Source organism: Lytechinus variegatus, chromosome 2, assembly GCF_018143015.1.
Source record: "Lytechinus variegatus isolate NC3 chromosome 2, Lvar_3.0, whole genome shotgun sequence".
In the NCBI taxonomy this organism is placed as follows: Eukaryota; Metazoa; Echinodermata; class Echinoidea; order Temnopleuroida; family Toxopneustidae; genus Lytechinus; species Lytechinus variegatus.
In genome coordinates this window covers 75,598,361-75,621,611 of record NC_054741.1, presented here as the reverse complement: position 1 = coordinate 75,621,611, position 23,251 = coordinate 75,598,361, and the positions used below count along the sequence as shown (strand labels likewise).

Here is a 23,251-nt window from a genome sequence, read left to right as displayed (position 1 = left end):
ATGAGAATGTGGAATTAGTTCCAATAAAATGGAATCAAAGTCATGATATTTGGCTTGTGACTTTTGAAAAGTGACATTTTTGCCTTCTGACGGTGCTCACTGAAGCATGACGTAAAAAACGTCCATAACATTTACTCAGAGGGTAGCTTATAAAATTACCTACACGCTCATGTAAAAATATATTGAAAACTCGAATTGGTTTGGAAATTATTGATGTTTGTTTAAGGGGGGACCTACTTTTTTTGTTGTGTATACATACCTATAGTCTCAAAATTGTTCAAGATCTTGCAGAGTGGGGGATGCTGCAGCAGATAACAAAGAACTTTAAATGCCCATTTCATTTGGCTGGTTTATTTCAATATTATATCTGATGTCAACCAATTATATGCAACAATTAACTTTCAACATTTATACATGTAACTGTTAAAGGGGAATGAAACCTTTTTAACAAATAGGCTTGTGTAGAAACAGAAAAATCAAAGAATAAGAATAAAGAAAGTTTGAGAAAAATCGGACAAATAGTAAGGAAGTTATGAGCTTTTGAATATTGCAATCACTAATGCTATGGTGATCCTCACATTGGCAATGCGACAAGGATGTGTGATGTCACTGATGAACAACTTTCCCTTTGGTGGACTATAAAATACCCTCAAAATGTCTCTTTTTGCTTTTCCTTATGATGATACAAACTCTTTATCCATGATGTATTCTTAAAAAATATGTATTACATGCCCTCGTGTAAACAGAACACATGATTTATGGATAAATGTGATGAAAGAGGCAATTCTAGTGAAATATATACTAAAGTAATGGGGAGAGTTGTTCACAAGTGACATCACACATCTTTTTCGCATTGCCAATTTGCTATCTCCATAGCATTAGTGATCGCAATATTCAAATGCTCATAACTTTCTCATTATTTGTCTGATTTTTCTCAAACTTTCGTTGATCTGTTTCTTTGCTTTTTCTGTTTTCACACAAGCTATCTTGTTCCAATGGTTTCATTCTCCTTTAACTTCTACCTGTATAATGATATTTGTAAGATCAACCAGAATTGCATCAGTTGATTGTCTGCAAGGTATATCTCCCTCATGGTTGAGTATGTATGTGAAACTGACACTGAAATTAAACATATACACAAAGCCATTAGCAACTTGATTATTATTCATAAATCAATCAATCAATGATCATTTCATTGATAAACAACAAAATATGTGTGTCCCTGGTTTTAAAACAAGTAGGTATCAACAGAGGTTTGCAATCTTGAACAGAACAGTTTGACTGGCTTATTTTAACTAAGTAAATCATTCACAATGGTGACTTCATTGTGCCAAATGTGTTTATCAGTATATGGCCAGCCATCCAAAAGTAAGAGAAACATATTGCAATATAATCTTAAGAACATGAATGAATTGAGTAACATGAATTGTCCAAAGGAATAAATGATTAAAATGAGTCATATAAAAAATATTGCTCTGGCAATATCAATCATTCATAATATTCATAGTCTATTATATGAAATTAAACACCAAATTTGGTTCCAGATTTTGATAGATTACAAAATGTTTAAAATTACCCTTAATTCTTTTCCATACAATGGAGATCTCATTCATGTAAATCTTTAAAATGTGACTATGTAAAACAAATAAATAAAAAAAATAGGACAAAAACATTGTTTGGTCACTCACTTGCATATCACTGTTTTTTAAAAAGACAGCTTTAAAACTTCATCAGATTTTTTCACTGTTTCGATTCATTAATTCTAAAGTTGGTAAAATTAATTTCAGGACGGTTTACCCCTTTCATGTGAAATATAAAATAGATTTGTATATTTACCGAGTAGAAAGTGTGGTCTGCCAGAAAGGTTACAACCTCTAGGTGCAGTGCTGTGATGGAAGAATCAACTCTCATAGCCCTTGACATTACAGGCTTACTGTGTTCTGTCCAACAGGTGCTTCTTGCTTAACACATGTGCAGACAAGGTGTCTGAAACAACAACATGTAAAAAGATAATCATAGATAACATCCAAAGAAGATGTTAAGTTTGGGTGACCTGAAACCAAGGCAGGATATCCAGTACCTGTTTAAAATTACCCTTAATTTTATTCCATACAATGGAGATCTCATTCATGTAAATCTTTAAAATGTGACTATGTAAAACAAATAAATAAAAAAAATAGGACAAAAACATTGTTCGGTCACTCACTTGCATATCACTGTTTTTTAAAAAGACAGCTTTAAAACTTCATCATATTTTTTCACTGTTTCGATTCATTAATTCTAAAGTTGGTAAAATTAATTTCAGGACGGTTTACCCTTTGATGTGAAATATAAAACAGATTTATATATTTACCGAGTAGAAAGTGTGGTCTGCCAGAAAGGTTGCAACCTCTAGGTGCAGTGCTGTGATGGAAGAAAGGTGTCTGAAACAACAACATGTAAAAAGATAATCATAGATAACATCAAAAGAAGATATTAAGTTTGGGTGACCTGAAACCAAGGCAGGATATCCAGTACCTGTTTAAAATTACCCTTAATTTTATTCCATACAATGGAGATCTCATTCATGTAAATCTTTAAAATGTGACTATGTAAAAAAATAAATAAAAAAATAGGACAAAAACATTGTTTGGTCACTCACTTGCATATCACTGTTTTTTAAAAAGACAGCTTTAAAACTTCATATTTTTTCACTGTTTCGATTCATTAATTCAAAAGTTGGTAAAATTAATTTCAGGACGGTTTACCCCTTTGATGTGAAATATAAAACAGATTTATATATTTACCGAGTAGAAAGTGTGGTCTGCCAGAAAGGTTACAACCTCTAGGTGCAGTGCTGTGATGGAAGAATCAACTCTCATAGCCCTTGACATTACAGGCTTACTGTGTTCTGTCCAACAGGTGCTTCTTGCTTCAAACATATGCAGAAAAGGTGTCTGAAACAACAACATGAAAAAGATAATCATAGATAACATCCAAAAAAGGTATTAAATTTGGGTGACCTGAAACCAAGGCAGGATATCCAGTACCTGTATGTCCAAGTTTCATGAACTAGGTCCATATACTCTCTCAGTTATAACATCAATTAAAAAACTAAACCTACGTTGACGACGCCAAACTCCTCAAAAGAAGTTTGGAAATCTGACTTTGATCGATAATCCCTACTCAGTTTTAGTAAATATCAATGTGTTATAAATATCAATGAATAGCTCATTTAATTTTCTTTAAAATGATACCCTACATGGTATGATTATGGTTCACATTGAGGTCCAGTGCCTTGAAATGTGGGGCAATGTCAAACTTCAAAAGTTGCAAGATGACACAATATTGAAAGTCATTATTCTTTTTTCCTTGGTGATGAGTGAGTTTCTCAGTGGTTTCTTTTGACTTTGATCGATAATCCCTCCTCAGTTTTAGTAAATATCAATGTGTAATTAATATCAATTAATAGATCATGTAATTCTCTTTGAAATGATACTTTAAATGATATGATTATGGCTCACATGGAGGCGCAATGCCTTAAAATGTGGGGCAAGGTCAAAATTCAAAAGTTCCAAAATGACATAATAATATTGAAAGTCACTGTTCTTTTTGTTTGTGGTGATGAGTGAGTTTATCAGCGGTTTCTTTGAATTGTTTTCATGCACCTTAACATTAACATGGAATCAAACACATAAACAAACCATAACTACATATTAACCTCAACAAAACATAAAATATTGAGAGCAGGGGCTTGATTTGAATGGATTTCATGATCTCTATTGACACAGACAAAAGAATCATGTTCTGTATTGACCCTTCATGACTATTTCTGCTCGTTTTGCAGCTTTTCACTTCAGACCTCATCCAACACTTTCGAATCCTGCTCTTTTCGTGATGGCATGATCATAACAAGCACGGTATCATTTTAAAGATAATCAAATTTTCTTTTGTATGATATCAAATATGCATAGTGTAAAATTTGGAGTTGGGAGAAATTAATGGCCAAACTCAGATTTCCAAACATCTTTTTTGCTAGTGTTGCAGCTTTTCAATTCAGACTTCAACCAACACTTTTGAATCCTGCTCTTTTTGTGATTGCATGATCATAACAAGTGGAATGCCTCTGGCCGTCTCACCTGCATCACGCGATTCAACATAGCAGCAGTGCTGACTTTGAAAACTACTATAACTCACACAAGATGTTCAGTGATACTTGGTTACTCTTAATTCCACGTTTTATGAATTAGACCAATACACTTACAGAGATAGGATGGTAATTCAACAAATACCCCCAATGCGGCCAAAGTTCATTGATCTCACATGACATTTGACCATGATCATGTGACCTGAAACTTGCACAGGATATTCAGTGATACTTGATTACTCTTATGTCCAAGTTTCAAAAGTCAGATCAATGAACTTGCAAAGTTATGATGGTAATTCAACAGATACCCCCATTATGGCCAAAGTTCACTGACCTTTGACCCTTGTCATGTGACCTAAGATGTGCACAGGATGTTCAGTGATACTTGACTACTCTTATCTCCAAGTTTTATGAACTAGACCAACATACTTTCAAAGTTATGATGGTAAGTCAACAAATACCCCCAATTCAGTCAAAGTTCATTGACCCTAAATGATCTTTGACCTTGATCATGTGACCTGAAACTTGCACAGGATGTTCAGTGATACTTGATTACTATTATGTTCAAGTTTCATGAATCAGATCCAAAAACTATTAAGGTTTTGATTGTAATTCAACAGATACCCCCAAATCAGCCAAAGTTCATTGACCCTAAATGACCTTTGACCTTAGTCATATGAAGTGAAACTCATGCAGGATGTTTGGTGATACTTGATTAACCTTATGTCCAAGTTTAATGAACTAGGTCCATATATTTTCTAAGTTATGATGACATTTCATAAACTTAACCTCAGGTTAAGATTTTGATGTTGATTCCCCCAACATGGTCTAAGTTCATTGACCCTAAATGACCTTTGACCTTGGTCATGTGACATGAAACTCTAATAGGATATTCAGTAATACTTGATTAACCTTATGGCCAAGTTTTATGAACTAGGCCCATATACTTTCTAAGTTATGATGTCCTTTCAAAAACTTAACCTCAGGTTAAGATTTCATGTTGACGCCGCCGCCGTCGGAAAAGCGGCGCCTATAGTCTCACTCTGCTATGCAGGTGAGACAAAAATCATAGTATCATTTAGAGAAATAAATGATCCTTTGAATGATGTCAAATATGCATTGTGTAAAATTTGGAGTTGGGAGAAATTAATTGCCAAACTCAGATTTCCAAGCATTTTTGAGGGGTATGTAACAATGTATTGTTCATAGAGTTCTGAAGAAGATAACATGTTTGTATTTTTCGATTATCAATGTGAAAAATAAAAGTAGACTAGTAAGAAAGTGGTCTAATCGAATAACAACTTATAATTTCTTGTAATTTTTACTTCAATTTATACAGAAAGCAAAAAAAATCATTGAGTTGACTTGTTTCTTTCAAGTTTTCAATTCAATTCAAAATTTATTTCAATCAATCATACAAATACAGGTATATACAAAGTAGGTAAAAACATGGGATTGGGAGCCCCTAGAAGTTTTCATTAAAAAAAAACTTGTGGGTGGGGCACCACCATGGTACAATCAAATACAATTAATATAATAAATATATATATAGTGAACAACAAATAACAACATGTTGAACAACATTGAAATACAATTAAAAAAAGAAAGAAACAATGAACTAACATAGGGGAAATAAACAAACAAGCAAACTAGGAGTAATAATTATAAATCATAGTGACCTACAGTGTGCTATTGGCAGGAGTTCTTATACTGAGCAAAAAATTCAACTTTCAAGAGTTTTAAAACTTATTTAGAGTTTTACCTTGTTTAATATCATTATTTAAATCATTCCACAGCTTAATTCCTCTTTAAAAGCACATATCCCATAATTGTATTTCCACAATCAAATTATTACTTACAACCAGAAGGGATTACTTCTTTTATTGAGGGCAAATATTTGAAAGACAATGTTCTTACTTTGGTAGTAGCATAGACTAGAAAAATACCCCAAATTTACATTTACCTGAATAACGTACCAGCAAATATGGTCAATATGACAGAGTATTGTTCATAGAGTTTTTAAGAAAAGAAAATATTAAGGTTGAAGCTTCAATATGCGCTTGCTAGTAGAAAAGATTATTTTTTTTTTGATAAAATTACCATTTTTGTTTATTGTTGATAAGATTGCCTTCAATCTCAGTTACAAGCTGGTAGATCTTAATGTGTTTTAATTATTACATGACTTTGTGGAATAATTCTCTTTATTAGATGATCGATGTGATAACTTTTGATATAAACTAGGTTACTAAAAATGGTCTAAATAAAAATGACACAGTTTTAAGAAATTCTAGTAAATTCTAAAATCCCATTTCTAAAAGCACATCCCACAAATATTTTCCAAGTATTACTAAATTATTTATAACCAAATAATTACTTACAGTACATCCAGAGGGGATTACTTTACTAAGGGCCAAAGTTTGAGAGGCATAATGGTTCACGCTTTGGTAGCAGCATAGAAAAGAACAAGTGGAGCTTCTCTGACTGTCTCACCTGCATTACTTGATTGAATATAGCAGCAGTGCTGACTTTGAAACAAGGTGGTTCATGAATCTCCCGATATCATGATCGATAAATATGTAATATGATCTTTTGACCTTATCATCCTCATGGACACATATCGTATTACTTAAAGGTTATATGTACCAAATGTAAAAACATTTGATGCAAAAATGAATAAATGAGAGCAATTTGGCAGAACAAGACCTTTTGACCCTTTGAACTCATCACCCTCATGGACTCACATGTGGTATTACCCAAGAATCATTTGAACCAAGTGTCAATATAATTGATGCAGAAATAAAGAAACGAGAGCAATTTGAACAAAAACTTATCATTTTGGGAACAGACATGACCTTTATCATTTGACCTTTTGACCCCTAGATAACCTTCTACCCCCATAACCCTCATTGACACACATGTGGTATTACCCAAGGATCAAGTAATTGATGCAGAAGTATAGAAATGAGAGCAAGTTGAACAAGAAATAACATTTTCGAACAGACCAACAGAAAAAGTGAGTACAAGGTTTCTATCGAACTTTGTTCAGGAGAGAAAAAGCAGTAACCTATTCATTCTATATTCCAAAATCTATTTTCTTACATAAATGAATGGGTTCCATCACTACACTGACTATGGATAGAGCTGCAAATGTCATGTCTGTAAATGCTGGACAGGCAAGACTGCTTGAAATAGTCGCAGATTTCAGCACTATCTCATCACGGCCATCATACCTAGGCAGAAATGAAGAAAGCAATCAAATTAAAAATATATTTATGGGGAATAATTACTAATGGGAATGAATTGAGGAGATTATACATTGGCTACAAATTACCAAATTAAAATACAAACCTACCAATGAAATATTTGATATCTTACTTTAAACAGTTCCTTGGCTCGAAATTTACGAATACAAACCTATATTTCATATCTTACTTTAAAGAGCTTCTTGGCTAGAAACTTTCTAAATTAAAAAACAAACCTACCAATAATAAAAATATGTGATATCTTACTTTAAACAGTTCCTTCTTGTAAAGTGGCATAAACAATGTCAATGTTTGCAGTGGAGAATTCAACATTTCAAAAAAAGTTTTTTTTGCTATTTATTTGGTCAGTCATACTAATATATACATGTAGAAACATCACAACATTCATCAGGCCATGTTCATCCTACCAACAAATGGATTTGAATTAAAAACAAGTGGATTGCCTCTAGCAGTCTCGCCTGCATTACGCAATTTGATATACCAGCAGTACTGACTTTGAAAACAGCTATTAAATAGTTATTCATGAAAGAAAATACTCATATAATAAAATACTATGTCCATTTTATACCCAACATGACCTTTGATCACATATATGATCGTGTGACCTCAGACATGTGCAAAACAACTCAATTACCCTTATGTCTATGTTTCATCAACTATCTGAGTAGATCCAAACAGGTCTTTTTAAGTTATGATGACAGTTAAACAAATACCCCCAACATAGCCAAAGTTCATTGACCCTAAGTGACCTTTGATTTTGGTCATGTGACCTGAAACAAGCACAAAATATTCAGGGATACAGTACATGGTTACTCTTATGTTCCAAGTCTACATTTACTAGATTGATAAACTTCTGAAAATTTAAGATAATTCCACAAATACCCCCAACATTATCGAAGTTCATTGACCCTAAATGACCTTTGACCTTTGACCTTTGACCTTAGTCATGTGACCTGAAAATCGCACAGAATTTTCAGGGATACATAATTGTTTTCATGTCTAAGTTTCATCAACTAGTTCCATAAAATTTCAAAGTGATGACGATTCCACAACTACCCCAAACATGGTCACAGCTCATTGACCCTAAATGACCTTTGACGTTGGTCATGTAACCTGAAACTAACTCAGGCAGAATGTTCAGTAATACTTGATTACCCTTATGTTCAAGTTTCATGAAGTAGGTCCATATACTTTCTAAGTTATGATGACATTTCAAAAACTTAACCTTGGTTAATATTTCAATGTTGACTATGCCGCTGTCGCCATCGGAAAAGCGGCGCCTATAGTCTCACTCTGCTATGCAGGCGAGACAAAAATCAAAGAAGCAAAGCCTGAAAAATAACTGGGATTGTTAACATATTATATTCCAATCCTAAATATTTTATTTCTATCTACCTTAAGGATTTTTTCCAAATCTTTTATTTCATGATTTAAGATAAAGATAACAAGAGTGTGGCTGAGGCAAGCACATGATATGCCTGCCTGTAAAGCAGAAAATGGAGATATCGTTCAAGCAAGAAAAGTGGGAAGGTGGCAACGTCACCTTTGACTGTCTGACCTCAATATCAATAGAATTCCTGAGATCTATGCTCGTACCATACAAACCAAATTATATGAGCCTGAAGGTTAAGTTAAAAACTGAAGTTATCACATTTACAAGGACTGCAGCAGAGTAAGGTAAAAACCTGTCACTGTGACCTTGACCTTTTGACCTAAAAATCAATAGGCATCCTGAGATTCATGCTAGTATCATACACACCAAATTATATGAGCCTAGGTTACATTCAACTGAAGTTACGCATTTACAAGGAAAAGTTAACAGATGGACGGACAGACTCTGAGCGTGATCTACCATAATACATCCTGTCGAGACAGGCATATGAAAAAAAGGAAATTCAACAAGAATCTACTGATTCTACTAATTCCTTTGCTTACATTCTGTATAATATAATTGTGGAATTCAGTGCATTTACATGAAAAAAAAATTATATTCACTCAATCCTTGCCCCCAGTGAAAGGGTCTGCAACTGACAAGACATATCAATGATAGAGATGACAGTGTCACACATTCGTGAAGTATATTGCATTTTGCAAACAAGGTACCCTTCACAGCACTTGTTAAAACAAGGCATAAGCAATTTTGTGAACAGAATTGTGATATCAAAACTTCATTGTGAAAGAACTGGGATGGAATAACACTTGTCATTATAAAGAGTCTTGCCCATAAACTTTAATTTTGATCTCAAAATAAACTTTGACCATACCATGTGACCTCCGAACACAATAACATGCAGGTCTCCTAAAGTACACCTTCAACCCAAGTTTGGTCGAAAAAGTGACTTTAATGGTTGCAGATTTATGTGTCATAAGAGAGTCTTGCATGTAAACTTAAACGATGACCTGAAAATGACCTTTGACCTTCACATATGACCTCCTAGTGCAGCATAACATGCAGGTCCCTAAAGTCCATCTACCATCCAAGTTTGGTTGAAAAGTGACTCACAGTTGCGAAGTTATGTGTCATAAGGTTTGTGACGTACAGACGACGGACATTTGGATCCCTAATGTCTTGCCTTCACCTCCAGTGGGCAAGACAAAACTTACAGATATATCTTTCGAAAATTGCATTTGTTCACTGATTTCAGTAGCTTACAACAGTAGCTTGTAAGCCACCTGTTGGTGATAGGAAATACAGAATAAGGACAAGAAGATCTTACCTGATTTGTTTCCTGCAGGGACTTTCCTTATTAGTTCAAATTCTCTACCCATAAGATATAAACTGTCAACTGTAAACTCGGCTATATGTCGACTGCACTTCAATTAAGGTGACAAACTACCTCCATTTTCTGATATCAGAGACAAAAACAAAAATCAGAATGTATTAAAATGTTCAGAATTGTCAAAATCATGCTTTCACTCACAAAAATCTTCATTTACAAACAAAATATTTTCTAATGTAACCTGTACACAGAAAATGATTCAAAGCATATAGGTATAGGATATTTTGATAATTCAAAAGGATATCGAAAATACAAAACATAAATCCTCAACAGAACTTAGTCACTTTCTGATAATTTTGGCGACTTGATAATGATGATGCTGCACAACATTTGTATAGCACCATATTTCTGCCAAAGGTATTCAAAGGTGTCTGTAGGGCATAAAAATCAGCATAATGAAGATAAATAATTTGTAGAATACACAAATAACTAAAACAAATCTCAGTTTAATTCAAAATGGATAGAATGGTAAAAGGTATCAAATTCCTACGGTGCAACATTTCTTTGCCCTTTTTAAATGCAATAAAATTTTCAACTCTTTCAACAAATTTTAACCCATTTAAAAATAAATTTAACAAGTTATTATATTTTGCAAATAAATGTTGTACATGTAGCTTGCTTGAAAAACCAAATCATGTCAATATTTGTTAATTTGTGGGACTTAATGAAAATTTGGACAATTTTTGTGGACAGTAGGGCATAAACAAAATATATGCATCAAAATTTGCAATTCAGTCACACAAACGTTACACAATGGTGAATTCTTTACACCATTCTTTCAAATAAATCTTCTTATGTTGATATACGACAGGGAAATAAACCTTTTTTTTATTCAAAGTTACCAAACAAATAGACAATCAATTTTGCCACTGAATATACATGTACTGAGATCCATGTTTAAATTATGTGGCTATTTTTCACACTGATTAGTTTCTGACAAATCTAAACAAGTCTTCTGTACTAAATAGCAGGATATCGTCACCTTTTTATAACACATAAATCTCTCTAAACTAGTTACACGTACATCAACAGATTCATTTTTACATCATTCGCTCTTGAAGTATTTTTCCATTCTTTTTTATGCAAGAAATCAATGAAATATACCTTTAAATACCATTTTCTAGGTAGATTAAAGTCGTCTAAAACTAAATTAAAGTTCATAAAATGTTTGAAATATTCAGTTATTCTTCATTACATCTTATTAACAAAAAATGTGTGCTTTATACACTGTTCAAAAATATGATTTTATTATCTATTTTGGTATACGTGTAATCCTATTCTGATTGATTTAAGATATTCTTTAACTGGGTTTAAAGGACAAGTCCACCCCAACAAACAAGTGGAATGCCTCTGGCGGTCTCACCTGCATCACGCGATTCAATATAGCAGCAGTTCTGACTTTGAAAACTACTATAAAATAATTACTCACAAAAAAACACCACTTATAAAATGATACAATACTACATTCATTGACCTTTGACCTTGATTGAAACACCACTTATAAAATGATGCAATACTACATTCATTGACCTTTGACCTTGATTATGTGACCTAAAACTTGTCAGTGAAACTTGATTATGCCTACATGTATATTCACATTTCATACACTATATCTATTATCTTCAAACTTTGAAAGTTATGACAACAATCTTATAATTACCTCTAAAATAGCCAAAGTTCAATGACCTTTGACTTTGGTCATGTAGACAGTTGATAACTGTTATGTCCAAGTTTCATGAATCAGATCAAAAAACGTTCAAAGTTATGATGGTAATTCAACAGATACCCCCAAACATTGCAAAATTTCATTGACCTTTGACCTACATGTAGGTCATGTGACATTAAATTTGCAGAGGGTGTTCAGTGATACTTGATTACTCTTATGTCCACGTTTTATGAACTCGATCAAAAAACTTTCAAAGTTATGATGGTAATTCAACAAATACCCCCAACTTGGCATAAGTTCATTGACCTTACATGACCTCCCATAGTCATTTCAAATAGTCATTTAAAAAACTTAACCTTCGATTAAGATTTGGTGTTAACACCGCCGCTGTCGGAAAAGTGGCGGCTATAGTCTCACTCTGCTGTACAGGTGAGACAAAAACTGATTTTAATAAAGAGAGAAAAATCCAACAAGTATACTGAAAATTTCATAAAATCTGGATGTAAAATAGGAAAGTTATGGCATTTTGAAGTTTCGGTTATTTTTCACAAAACAGTGATATGCACAACTCAGTGACATCCAAATGAGTCAGTCGATTAATGTCCATCACTCACTATTTCTTTTGTTTTTTGTTTGAATCATACAATATTTCATTTTTTACAGATTTGACCATACGGACCAACTTGACTGATTCAATTAGTAATAAATGGTGCTAATTCCCCCCCATGGGGGGCCTACTTACATTGATGAGTGGATACCATGCGCGACCAAAAAAAGGATGTCTTTATCAAGATACATGTAGGGCACGTTACTTTATGTATGTAACGTGATAAAGTTGTCAAAAACACTATGAAAAAAGGGTATCTATATTTGCCAGGAGAGCTACGTCTTTTATAGGGTCAAATTTGTGAGGGTGTAAAAAATGAGGACAAAAATGTTTTATAAAGGATGTACTTTTGCCCCAAGAGTCAATGCTACGTGTATAGAGTATGATTTGCGCAAGATGTTGGAGGTGGGGCTGTACTAAACCCAATGATGTAGGTGAAGGTAAAAATCGACGGCCGACGTCCGTCACATAATAAACATATCGCTGTACTTGTTTAGGGGGTCAATTCAAGGAACTTGCCAAGAGTATTCTTTTGTTTCCAATACTTGTTAAGTATAGGGTTTCACACGGCAATACTTGTTAAGGGGTGCATTTTTAGAAAATGGAAAATACATTGTAAGGGTGTTTTTCGAGACCCCATGGTCGCGCATGGTATCCACTCGTCAATGGAAGTGCCCCCCCCCCCCCCCCCCGGCTAATTCCATATGTTCCGGGAAGAATTAATCACTGTTTCGCTTGACAATGAGGAGAAAATTAGAATATTTCATGTAATGAAATACAAAAGAAATAGTGAGTAGATGATGTCATCAATCTCCTCGTTTGCATACCGACCAAGGTGTGAATAGAACTGTTTTGTGAAATTAAGCAAAATTTTAAATGTAACAACTTTCTTATTTTACATCCAATTTAATGCAATTTTCAGCATTATGCTTGTTGGATTTTTCTCTGTTTATTCAAATCAATTTTAGGTTGGCGTGGACTTGTCCTTTGAGTATCTGTAATAAGACCAAGAGGTTAATACATCTTTCAAAAAATCACATGCATTTATCTACATCTTTAAGTACAAAGTTATTGTAAGACATAATCACTGCCTAATTTATTCATGATTATAAAAAATAGTCTAAATTTTCTTTGTTTATACATGTAAGTCTTTTTAACCCATTCTGCTAGTTGTATTTTAATTTCAGCATGAAGCAGGGAAAGAGGAGCGATTTCGAGAGTGGGGGCTGACCATGCAAATAATATAAGATGGTCATTTCTGTACATGGTTTTGGGGAAAAAAATGCAGTGGCTGAAGACAATGCACCCCCCTGTTTCTGCACTGTGGAGTATTTAACTATTTTTCAAGTTTTTTTTAAAGTATATATTGAGAGCTATAACCATTTACATCAGACCTGCAGATTCCTGATTCAAACTAGACTCGTATTTCATTGCCATCCATCCAAACATAAAAAAAATTCTTAAAATCAATTGAATATTTCTCAAGCAATTGCATAGAAATCAGTGCAGGAGACAGACACAGTAATGGCTGGCTGGGGCAAGGCTTAATGACAGTGCCTTCTAAAAACTCATTCAGTGGGGGCACAAAATATCTGCAAAACAACTTACCTTGTTCCTTTCCATACAGTATATATGAATGCAGCGTCTTGTAGATGACTGGTTGCCAATTTTCTTTTCATTACCACTGTATGCACCAACATCCTACAAAGAATGAGGTATTAAATTCTAAACCAGCAGGTCAAAATTACCCTGTATTTTGGTGTCATCTACACACACAAATTTTTTAAATAGAGTATTTCATACATAAAAGTTATCATGCGTACACAAACTTGAATATTTAATGAGCTGTAACTTTTCACCTGTGGACTCCGAATTCGAACTTAGCCTGTATTTTGGTGTCATCTACCTGTAGACACACCCAAAGCTTTTTAAATCTGTTGAATATTTCATAAGTTATCATGCGGACACCAACTCAAATATTGAAAGGTCAAATCTACCCCAGAGAAATGTTGATTTTAATAAATAGAGAAAAATCAAACTAGCACTACACTGAAAATTTCATCAAAATCCGATGTAAAATAAGAAAGTTGTAACATATATAAAGTTTGCTTATTTATCACAAAACAGTGATATGCACACCTGAGTGACATGCAACTGAGAGAATTGGTGATGTTCCTCACTCACTCTTTCGTTTCTTTATTGTTTGAATTGTAAAATATTTCTTTTTTTTACAGATAAATGAGCTGTGACCTTTGACCTGCACACTACAAATTTTGGTGTCATCTACTTACAAACCAAATTAGTACTAAATCTGTTTAATTATTCATAAGTTATCATGCCGAAACAAACTCGCATATTTAATAAGCTGTGACCTTTGACCTGCAGACTCTGAATTCAAACTTAACCTGTATTTTGGTGTCATTTACCTACACACCAAATTTCTTTTAAATCTGTTGAATATTTCATAAGTTATCATGCGGAAACCAACTCACATATTGAATGAGCTGTGACCTTTGACCTGCGGAATCCGAATTCGAAGTTAGCCTGGACTTTGGTGTCATCTTCATGTACCTACACACTGAAATTTGTAAAAATCTGTCAAAAATATTTCATAAGTTATCATGCAGAAACCAACTCACATAAAGAGCTGTGACCTTTGACCTGTTTACTCCAAATTCGATCTTAGCCTGTATTTTGGTGTCATTTACCTACACACCAAATTTCTTTTAAATCTGTTGAATATTTCATAAGTAATCATGCGGAAACCAACTCAAATATTGAATGAGCTGTGACCTTTGACCTGCGGACTCCGAATTCAAACTTAGCCTGGACTTTGGTGTCATCTTCATGTACCTACACACCGAAATTTGTAAAAATCTGTCAAATATTTCATAAGTTATCATGCAGAAACCAACTCACATAAAGAGCTGTGACCTTTGACCTGTTAACTCCAAATTCGATCTTAGCCTGTATTTTGGTGTCATCTACCTTCACACCCAAATTTGTTTGAATCTGTTGAATATTTCATAAGTTATCATGCGGAATCCAATTCGCATAGTTAATGAGCTGTGACCTTTGACCCACAGACACCAAATTCGAACTTAACCCTTATTTTGGCATCGTCTACCAACACACCAAAATTTTTAAAAATCTGTTCAATAACTTTCATATTTAATGAGCTTTGACCTGCAGATTCGGAATTGAAACTTAGCCCGTATTTCGGTTATCACCAACTCACATATTGAATGAGCTGTGACCTTTGACCTGCGGACTCCAAATTCGAACTAAGCCTGTACTGGTGTCATCTACCTACACACCAACATTTTTTATTCCATTTTATATTTTTCAAGTTATTGTGCGGAAACCAAGTGGTGGGACGGACGGACAAGGACAACGCTTAATGCCCCCTCTGGACTTCTGTCTGCAGGGGCATAAAAAGTTTTAAAAATTTCTGGAAGGCAAGCAACCTTCATTGTATGGACTTATACCGTTTGTTGACAAACAAACAAAGGCACTCAATACTCGATGGTTCATTACATGCCGTCACGCACAGAAAAATCAAGTGAAATCCATCTTTTTTATTAAAAATCCTGTAAATGGTTGTGATTTTATTAATCTCTACACCTTCCTACGCCTAATGTATAGGAAGGTTTTAAAAAATAGTCAATTAAAATGTTAAAAATAAAGGTTTCTCACCAGACCGATATAGTGTAGATCCCTCGTTCCAAATGTACACAACACAAATAAAATACTAAAATTTATTACATGATTATAAATAATTAGCAGTATACTAATTCTTTATAATCACGTAATGAATTTTAGTATTTGTGAAATAAAATTTTTTATCTACTAATTGTTCTTCAAAACGGCATCACTAACCGGATGTACGTCATACAAAGTGGTTCAAGGGTCGACCCCATTGTATTGGTGAGCCATCCTGGGAAAATGGGTATTATAGGTGAAATTTTTGGATTTCGGTGTTTTTATGTTTTCTGGTACCTGGACACATGTACAATGTGTATACAAAATATTAGAGTCTAATTCATGTTTAAATTAGAGATATGGCCAATTGAATCAGGGGTACCCCCCCCCCTGCCTGGCTGTAAGGGTAGTCATGGTAGTCTGGCATATTATTCATCTTTTCATGATAGGGAAATGTTGGTTCTCTTGTAACGCCCAACATACCTGGCCTAGGCGAGGTGATCTTTGTAGTGCAGACATAATTTCATACATACACACCGAGGCGAATACAATAAAACAAATTATTATGCATATTCAACCACACCCACACTAGAACCCACACACTCACATTATATGCAAAAAACCCTTATGGAGACCATTTGTCATACTACATTCGTCATAGCGCGTAGTTTTAACATGGGAGATCACCAGATCCAATGACCAGGGGCAGATGGGGTTGGATTATTTATCTGAATTTTTTTTTTTTGGGGGGACAGCTTATCATTATTTTTTTGGGGGGTGCCCACCCCCACATACGCCGCAGAATATTTTCGAAAATGGGAGGGGGCTGTCCATGCAAACGAATTTGGTATTTTTTTACATGTTTATACATGCGTTCTAGGTAAAAAAAGTGGGGCCAAAGCCCCAGCCCACCTCTACCCTACTAGATTCGTCCCTGCCCATAAGCCCCCCCCCCCAAAAAAAAAAAACCCTACCTTGCTGTTTGTCCATACTTTACTTTCTCGCAAAGTAAAATCTAAAAAAATCATGCTTAAGCTTTGGAAAATAAACACAAACAAAATTCAATTTTGCAAAACCAAGTTTTTTTATGTGGCAATAAAGCTGATGCGAGCTACATTTCATAAAGGTTTAATATGACAGCAACTCTTGACGAAATATCAACTTTCATTGAACGAGCGAATCAGGAAGCAGAAGTTTCACTGTTTTCATGGTAGTTTTCATTCGAGCAAGGGATCATAATTACCAACATTTCTTGAAATGGGCCACAGTTGGTTTCTTTTTAGGGATGGGGCAGTCATGGAAATATATTTCACAAATTAGTGCCAAATTATATGATTCACTGAAGGATTATGATTTTTTGGCACTTCGTTTAAAAAGAAAAAAAAATTGCATAAAAACTTGTCTCCACATATTAAAACGACAGGTATTATAACTAACAAATAATCACAAATACATAATCTTCTTTTCTATGCTACACTCTGTACACGTGTGAATGAAATGCGTTGTAAACATCTAATGCTTGAATAAAAATATAATTTCAGAGGTTAATTCTTGATATGGAAGAGACTACATACATTTACTCTTTTCTATGCAGCAGTATTAGCAAAACTCAGGGATGTGCATCGCTCTCCACTGTCCAAATTTGCACTAAAAAAGGATATAAAACACGACAATCTCTCCTTAGTGTGTGCCTTTAGTATTATTACACACTCCTTAATACAGTAGCAAACTTACCACATTTTAATTTTCTACAATGACATCCTTCTAATGTGTCAGCAAACGTTATAAATTAAGTTTAATGTTTTTTAATCGAAAAAAAATCATAGAGTTTGTTCATTCAAAGAAAAACATGTATTTATTGTTCCATTTCCTCCCCTACCAGGGAGGCCGAGGTGCCTTGTCATCATCTAAGATCTTTCCATATATCCTATTCCTTCTATTTGGAAAATCCAGTTCATATATATGGGAGTATCTGAGAGAGTACACTGTTAAAAAAAACGTGATTTTACAGAAAATAAACAGAAGATTTTGCAGAAAGCAATAACAGAATCATTCTGTAAATTCATAAAACAGGAATTTTTTCTGTAATTTAACAGAACAGGGGCCCGTTGCATAAAACTTTTTACCTGAGAAAACTCAGGTTGTTTTTACCAGAGTTTTTGGACTGTGTTAAAGTCAATGGGAGAAATCAGACTACGGTAACCTTAGTTTTCAGTTTTTACCAGAGTTTTCTCGGGTAAAAAGTTTTATGCAACACGCCCCTGGTCTGTTTAAAAAGGGGAAAAGGATGTTTTATTCAAGGAAATTTGTAAGATTCCATACTCCAAATACCAATTTCTTGTAAGATTACGCAAATCGGTAAGATTACAGGTGTTCTCGAGACTCTGCTGCAGGAACTTCTTTTATTTTTTTCTAATAGTGTATGTCAGCAGGGTCACCAAAAGAGATGATTTTCGTCCTCTGCATTGTTTGCTTTCATCATGTCCCGGTCTTAAAAATGCCACGTTCCGATGACTCGAATCTGCATGTTTGTTGAATGCAATTGAAAAATTCACCGATATTAATGTGTTATAAAAACAGTCACATTACACTCTTATTTCTTCATGATTCATGGACATTTATCAACAATATGATATTTAACATTTCACTCTTTGACTGTGTGTAAATGTTATTTGTATTTCTAATAATGGTGGAAGTACTCGCTGATGTCATATTTTTCTACCAAAAATAATAAGATTAAACTATTGTTGGGTAAAAGAAAAATTGAATGGCGGATGTCAGCTGCATTGTGGTTCTGAGATGCCTTGTCCTCACTGCACTAATACAGTTGCTCTGTAGATCCATGATGTGCCTTTAACATGCTTCACATAACGAAATAAAGGCCAATTAGTTAACAAATTTTCAGAGTTGAAGTTTATTTTTAAAAAAGACTTTAAAAAAATATATTTCTTTTATTTTCAAAAATATTTCTTTTTTAAACATTGAATGATTTTGTGTAGAAAGTTGGCGAACCTCATGTAATGTAGCTCGACTAGATGGTAGAAAAAATAAGAAATAACCCCCCCCCAAAAAAAAAAAAAATATTGTTATTTTTGAATAAATTTCTTATAAATTGTGACAATCTGTTTTCTAGTTATAATTTCGATATCATTTGCACAGTTTTGGTAAACCTCATACAAATGAACCCCACCCCCTCTGAAAAAAAAATTAAAATCAGAAGTCCGACAAATAAGAATTTGTTTTGGAAGGGGATTTGAAAAATGTCCATAATTAAAAAGGATACTTCGAGCTTAAAATGATCTCATCAAACGTACTAAGATACAACAAGCAAATGCTGCAAATTTCATCAAAATCTGATAACTAGATCTAAAAAGGTTTTTCATGCAATATAAGCACGTCTTAATAAATATTCGCTAGATGGGCTGATGATGTCACATCCCTACTTTAATTTTTCTTATGTCAAAACATAAAATCATACTTATTTATTTTGTCATACGTGTGTGAATGATAAATCACCCTTTTTGCATGAATATCATTAATATCTAGTCTTGGAGGCGGAAAATAGAACAAACATAATTTCATGTAATGATATACAAAATAACATTCAAGTTGGAACATCTTTGCATAGGTTTGTCAAGTAAATTCATAAAAAAAATCATGCATAGAACTGTTTCACCGAAATAATCCATATCTTTAAATTATCATGGCTTTTTTACTCCTTGTCCAATTTTGATTTTTTTTAATATATATTTTTACAAACTTATTGCATGTGATAGATTTAACTTAAATGGCTATGTTACATACAAATAATGTGTAACATAGCCCGTCCGCACCTACTTAGATAGTCCGTCGCTACATACAAGTATGAAACGACGGACTATCTAAGTTGGTGCAGATCTAGTTGATAGTCTAGGCAGACATAAGTTACATCTTAAAAAGGCCGTCAAAGGCCCGGACAAATACCGCGAATCGCTTCAGCAGTCGCATGTAATTTGAAGTTCCTAATTAGTAATAAGCTCTCTCTCGATCGATCCACATAAATACGCAACACAAAATTCACATTCAAGTGTTAAGTTGCCATATTCCTCGCATCACAATTATCAATGAATCTAACAAAACAACTCAATCTGCAACATAATTCAACTTACCTTCATGAGTTTGAGCCAGGGGAATTAAATCCAATCAACATATATCCGAACCCGCCACCAAATATATCGAGCAAATATCCACTGTTCTGAAAAATAAAAATGCGCCTGACATTTTTTTTATTTCCCGCGGGTTGTTTGTTTTGTTTTTCCTCGCGACGCGCGCCAGACAAAAGTTTGATGACACGCGTATTTAAATGACGTCCTAGCGCATTTATTGTCTCTCACCAATAGTCTGGTTATCGCGCGACGCCACACATTTACATTTTGTACAATTGGATCGAGGGATCTACATGACATCAGTCTGCTAAGAAACCTTTATCTTTTAACATTTTAATTGACTATTTTCAATTCATCTCGCGTGCGAAGGAATATCAGACATATGCATGAAACACATTCAAATAGAACTACATTGTATTTCATAGGTTTTTGCCCAAATGAAATATAAAATAACATACATTTGGATTTCACATTCTGCTACATGTATGACACTTACCAAACCATTTAGATCCTTCAGTGATTTCTCTTTGAAGTTTCCTTTAAAAAAAATGTATTTTTTCTTGATCATCAGTGAAGATTTCAATGACGATATCAATGACGATATCAATTTTTGGCCTAAAGAGGGTGCGTGATTTATATTCATATCAAAGACATTACAAGGGAAAGACTAGGCACCTTAATTTTTTTACACGCAAATTCCAAAAAGTGTCCAATCTTTTCATTGTACATCGATGTTGGTAGACCGTAGTATAATTGACATTCGTTAAAGCTTGTACTTTTTGAATAAGTAAGTCTAGTGTACTGCTGGTTTCATTCCACGTACGTATATTTTTATTTTTTTTATTAGTCATCATTTTAAATTATTTGCAAAAGTTTTATCGTCAATAATAATCTTGGATTATGTTTTTGAAGATATTTCATTTGTTGGTGCCCATAATTAGTCAAGTAATCATAAGAATTGCACATTAATAATAATAATAGGCATTTATATAGCGCCATCTATCTAGAAATATTCTATTCCGAGGCGCGTTATTATTATTACCCCGGCTTTAGCTCAAGCTGCCTCTCAGCGCTCATGCATTCAAGGAATTAATCCTGCCGGGTACCCATTCACCTCACCTGGGTCGAGTGTGGATAAATTTCTTGCTGAAGGAAATTACGCCATGGCTGGGATTCGAACCCACGACCCTGTTTCAAAGTCAGAAGACTTATCCACTGGGCCACAACGCTCCACATAATTCATTCAAAGAATTCAGACAGTTATAAAATTACAGAGGAGCTGAATCAAGGTTGTGAAATTTATTAGCACCACCAACGGGCTTCTATGTATTTCTGTAGAAGAGACATGCAAAGTCACGTTCCACAAAATTCCAGGCTGAGGTACATGTAAACTAATTTGCTCTTTTTTGTACAATTTTTATTTCCAAATTAAATTTTAAAATATTCTATTGCTACTTACTGGTAAGAGCCCCAGTGGGTAGCAAGGGGTTTCGGCAAATATTACTTCTGCCATGAAGCGATATTTGTCGACTATTTAGAAATCCAGTGTCAAACACGGTCCAGAGTACGACTACGAGTACAAGGTTAGTATAACATACTACATGTAACCTCACCTCGTACTAGTACTAGTGTGAGTGTATTTTTTAAAAACCTTCCCACGCATTAGGCATTGGAAGGTGAAGAGATTAATAAAATCACAACCATTTACGTGATTTTTAATAAAAAAGATGTCTCTTACCTGCTTACATTATGAAGGGCGGTTAACATGGTTAAGACTCCAATGATGAAGAAGTATACCGTACTGTATGTCAAAGTATTTTAAAAAGACATCATCATGGAATCCTCAAGACTAGGCCTAGTGTACGTGTGAATGAGTAGCTCAGCCCACTCATTCAATTAACAAGATTATTGATAGCCTCAAGACGTCTAGTGAAACTCGTACGGTACCGGTAGTGACAGTGCAATTTTCATTGGCATTGCCAGCATATAAAAACAAACATCAGTCATCAGGATTCAGGTCATCACATTTCCAATTATATGAAGTAAAGTAAAAAAAACCAGCATGTACTTACACTCAGCACAGACGATCACATATTAGACGAAATCGTGCTGGAATAATCAACCACGATTCAATCAAATCTGACAGTGACACTCGCAGCCATGAACAACGATCGTCCACTTACTCGATCATGCCCGGAGCTTCGGCTGCCTTCTCATGCTATTTCCGTCTCAGTTATCGGTACGTTAAATATCCGATCACCTGATCACAGCACAGTTCGAACTGAAAATTCTTCAAAGGCAAGTTCGAACATCTCAGAATGCGTATGTATAAAACCATAATCAATAAAAACAAACGGTAATCGTGCCAAGTAAACGAGGAGTATAACTTTGAGCCAAAAAAAACCCCGATGCACCAAATTTGTTTACCGTTTCGTAATAGTTGTTGTATAGTTAGTTTGTGGATTGTGGTCAGTAGAGGGCGCTCTAACATAAAGTAAATAAAAGAAATATAGGCAAATATATATGTTTTCGGTAGTAGAATTTCACCATTTTATCCACTTTTTGCATTATGGAATTGCAAAGGAATGGAAACTAAGAATCTTTTTCTATTTTTTGAAATAAAGACAATACTTTTTGAATAAGTAAGTTTTGTGTTAGATCGATTTAAAAAATAGCATGCATTCAATGCTTCCTATATATAATTGTGTACAAAGCGGGGTATAAATTTTCAGAGATCAGAAAAATGAAAAGTTGATTTTCTCAATATATCCACAAAAAGTATATAAATCACCATCAGAATTTGAAAATATATGATAAAAATAACATAATTATGACCCTGAACCTTTGCCTGATCCCTAGAATTTTCCTGTAGAAGTGTTTTAAAAATCAGTTTTGCACCACACATGCCCATTTTCACATTTTCCCCAAAAATGAGGATACTTGACTCTTGGTCCAGAAATTC

At 34.1% G+C, this 23,251-nt stretch overlaps 1 long non-coding RNA gene across 2 annotated transcripts; it reads right to left on the bottom strand.

The window, feature by feature from the left end:
* Nucleotides 1-941: 941 nt before the first annotated feature.
* Nucleotides 942-23,225, bottom strand: LOC121409039. Of its 2 annotated transcripts, none has more exons than XR_005969109.1 (8): nucleotides 22,473-23,225; nucleotides 14,051-14,143; nucleotides 10,107-10,235; nucleotides 7,226-7,356; nucleotides 2,787-2,936; nucleotides 2,354-2,423; nucleotides 1,837-1,986; nucleotides 942-1,119 (listed from the first exon to the last, which is right to left on the bottom strand). It is a non-coding gene; the product is annotated as an uncharacterized LOC121409039 (long non-coding RNA). The 2 variants fall into 2 exon arrangements; XR_005969108.1 differs by having other exon boundaries at nucleotides 22,362-23,223.
* Nucleotides 23,226-23,251: the final 26 nt, after the last annotated feature.